The sequence below is a fragment of the Stenella coeruleoalba genome (genome assembly GCF_951394435.1).
Source record: "Stenella coeruleoalba genome assembly, chromosome: 2".
In the NCBI taxonomy this organism is placed as follows: Eukaryota; Metazoa; Chordata; class Mammalia; order Artiodactyla; family Delphinidae; genus Stenella; species Stenella coeruleoalba.
Genome location: NC_137147.1, coordinates 112,028,080 through 112,032,374, shown reverse-complemented (window position 1 = coordinate 112,032,374; position 4,295 = coordinate 112,028,080).

Genomic DNA, 4,295 nt, shown 5'->3' with positions numbered 1-4,295 from the left:
TAATTGTCTTGATGACAGGCTGTGTCCAGGTAGGTTCAAAGTCACTGTTGGATCAAGAGTGCTAGTAGAGCGGGAATGTGCTTGAATAAAATAAGTTATTTACATTGGCTCCCAGGTTGTGTCCGCTTCATACCCTCTAACACATCGGATTTTAAACTTGAGCATGCATGAGGAAGCTGCTAATCTGCTTGTTAAAACACAGATCGCTGGGCCACACCCACCCCTGAATTTCTGAGTCAGTGGGTCCAACAAATTTCCAAGTGATGCCTAGGCTGCTGGTTTAGGACCACACTTAGAGAATCGCTGCTACAAAAAATGGCCAGATCGACACCTGCCTTCAGGTCTGCACCTGCTCCAGCAACATGGGAATCCCCATAGCATCCCAAATAGTCCTCAAAGCAGGCATGCAAGGAAGGCAGAATGGTGCTTCGAGTGTGGCATAATGATTTGTAAGCACAAAACACAGGTCAAGTCCGATGTCTCAAGTGCTTCTGGATTGACAGGGTTGGGGGGGAATAGTGTGGGGTCCCTGGGGGCAGGGCTTGGATCATGGGCTTTCCCCCACCAAGCCCCAACTCAAAAGGGTCTGTTATAGAGGAGCCCCAGTCTTTGTGGAAGGAGGAGATAGTTTCATTTCAGGAACGGGAAGGTGAAGTCCCTAAAGGTTGGGGTTGGAGGTACTGCCATTCACAGTCAAGATGCCAGTATTGGGCCATCCATATTGTATACTTGTGGACCTTCAAATTTTTTGCTTGATAATATTTTCTATTGTAAGTTGTGGTAGTTACAAATGACGTATCGTAAATATTGACATCTTTTTAAAAACTGTGTCTGTAAATGAATGTAGTGGACACATATCTATCAGAGCAATTTGATACTAACATTAACCATTTTAAAAATACATGAAAAAACTCTTACCATCAATGTTAAATTTTATCTGAGTCCTATGCTCCTAGAAAGCAGCAATGGTGAAGAAATTTCTCCCATCCTTCTGTGTTCCAGAAACTAGTTACTGCAAAGAAACATCCTGCCCCATATGATTGTGAAAAGACTCCAGGATTCCCCCATTGTTTACCTATGACGAGTCCTGGCACGCACACTCCAAATTCCCATTCTTTGCCTCATTGATGATTAGCTGAACTGCTGGACCCATGGATCAATTGGAATAAAACGCTCATTAACCAAACTTTGGTTAAGCTTCTTTTCTTCCCCTAGGTCCCTGAACTATGGCCCACCCTCAGCCAGAGCCAGTTTACAATCCCTCCTTAATGACCCCTCCAGGGAATAGGCTGGCCTCAGGGTAAAACAATCTCCGTATCTAATTTCAATTTACTAACCTAATAGGATCTGGGATCTGGTCACTGCCATCTCCATATCCTGTTCTTTCTAGCCCCCTTTACTCCTCCCTATAAAGGAAAACCCTTTTTGCCTACCCTTGAGAACTAGCAGAGCATTTTCTCTATTGCAATAAATATCCCCTCCCAAACACCCACCCCCCTAATCCTTTCAAATAAAGTCTCTCCTTCCTAAATCTGGATTTATTTTTTATTACATGCAACATTCTTTTTTCTTCTTCAACTTACACTTCCATTCAACTTCCACTATGGAGATTTATCCTAACATAATCTATTTTCATGCTTGGCAATATTTTCTGGAGAACCTGATCATACTTTAATGTCACAAAATTATGTATACCAATTTGAACTTGTTAACTCTAGAAAAATGTCCTGTGACCCATGAGGTTCCACGTGTTATTTTTTTTCCTTCTGGATTGAGACATTGTTGCTATTACTTCTATTACAAGTGAGCAAATGATAAATATACAGCATTTCATTATATGAGCAATAATCTTTACACATAAAAAGTGAGTTTTAATTAGAAATGCCATTGGAAACATGTCTCTTTAGGAGATAGATGGAGCCAGTTATTTTTCATTAAGTTTATAAATCTGGGGATGAATATCACTTTTTGCAAGAATGGGAAAAAGTTGGGCCTTCTGTTTTGTTTTTATGGAGGTAAACACTGATTAAAAACATTGTTCACATAAAAAGCAGATAGAAGTGGAAGGAGTTTTCTCTGACAATGTCATCTCTTTTCATTTATGTTAATTATGTAGCCTCAAAAAAAATTTTTTTAATGACCCATTAGCTGGCAACATGATTAAGTCCTCCTCAGATCATAACGAAAGCAAAGAATCAGAAACCCACCAGACTTGTAGAAAGGGTTTCTTGCCCAGTCCTCAATAATAACCCATATTTAGAGCAGTCTTATTGAAACTGATAGGTGTCATTTCAGGCGAGCTCCGAAAAGCCTGGTCCTTTATGTCTCAGTGCAGAAAGAATTCAGCGACAGGCAAAGTGATAGATAAGAAGTGATTTATTAGAATGGGATGCTTGTGAGGCTTACAAGCGGACAGGCAAGAGGGTGCCACGCCTGAGAACTTAGTGGGAACTTACATTTATAATAAAGGAAAAGGGGGGAGGGGGAAAAGACCACTTTCTTCTTCATTCTTTTTTTTTTTTTTTTTTTGCGGTACGCGGGCCTCTCACTGTTGTGGCCTCTCCAATTGTGGAGCACAGGCTCCGGACACGCAGGCTCAGCGGCCATGGCTCACGGGCCCAGCTGCTCCGCGGCTGCATGTGGGATCTTCCCAGACCAGGGCACGAACTCGTGTCCCCTGCATCGGCAGGCGGACTCTCAACCACTGTGCCACCAGGGAAGCACCTCTTCTTCATTCTTGAGTAGACGTCATGCTTCCATCATCAACTCCTCGTCCAGGTTGGGCAGGGGAGTTTTTTGTCCCTACATGGTCAAGCCAGGACTTTAAAAATTATTTCAGGTCTCTGTACAATGAGCACCTTTCCATACTGAGCTCACTGGGCAGGATGTGGGTCTCATGCCACCATTGTTTGTTTTGGGGCATGTCTCGTGCTTCTGTCACGTGGTTTTGTGGCTAGGCAAGCCTGCTTGGTTTTGTGGTTAAGTAAACCTGCTTTCTTGAGTGATCATTGATCTTACTGTGGTCTCCCAGAGCCTCCTAAAGTTCCCTATCTACAATCCCCTAATGGGGTTTCTAAGCTGACTATTTGATTATCCTACTCAACCCCTATCATTATTTTTCTTCTTCCCAAGACTACTTTTATTTCCCAGGGTAGTGCCACAGAGCAAGATTTAGAATGTGTGTGTGTGACTTTCCTTTGTAAAGTGGGAGACAGCTGGCTATAAAAAGGGAGATGGAAGCTGGACTCCAAAGACTCCAGGTCCATTCCCAGGTGTAGTTCCATGGGAGTTGAGGATCTGGTTACTGACTCTCTTAAAAGCCTTCTTGCCCGAGAGTTGCCTCTGACAGAGTCTCCATGTCTGAAAACAGCTACTCTGCATCCCCTTTACTTCTGCTGTCTGTCTTCTCAATGTTGCCTCCGAAGGAGCTCTGGAATCTGTCCCAAGCTCTTTATCCTCTCTACCACTCTGGCCACCAGGATCTTATCCCACCTGAATGTCCACAATCACCCCAACACCCATGTCTCTTCCTCCAGGCCTGGTCCATTCCTTTCCTATTGCAGCCAGAGTGAGCTTCCCCAAACGCAAATCTGCTGGAACCAGCTCTGGCTTGAATTCCTTCCAGCTCCCCCAAGCCTTCAGGAATCTGAGTAGAAAGCCTTATCTCTCTAGTGGCCTTCTCCTTTGTCCTGCTTCCCTCAAATCTGTAGCCTGGTCAGAAATACCCAATTTTTGGAACATGTACCCCTGGCCTTCTGAGTACATTTGCGATGCCACTGCTGCTTGCACAATGGAGCTAGAAGGAATCTGACTGCGTTGGTCTTTGTTTGGACCTTCGCTGTTTTCCCTTAATTTCTTGAAATGTCAATTTCCTTAATCGTAAAACAGAAATAATAGTACACATCTCAAAGGGTTCGTCAGATTAAAGGGGTGTATTGCCTGGCACTCTGTTAATGCTCACATAATAAATGCAAACTCATTGTTATTGTTTTTTATTATTCACGTTGCACTGTTATCTGTTAACCTCTGTTACTGCGCCAAACCATGAACAACTAGAGTCCCCAGCGATTGTTCTTATTCTGTGTATCCCAATGCCGAGCCCATAGTAGGAACTTATTACTTATGAGTAAAGTATCGCAAAAGGATAACTGAAAAAGTAGCGCCGAAGGAGCAAACCTGACTTTTAAAAATCTTTTTTTTAGTGGCCATCGTGTATATTATTTCACCGAAACCCCTCGACACCCGAGGAGGTAGGAGTTATTCCTATTCCGCAAATGTGGGTGTGTACTCTGTAA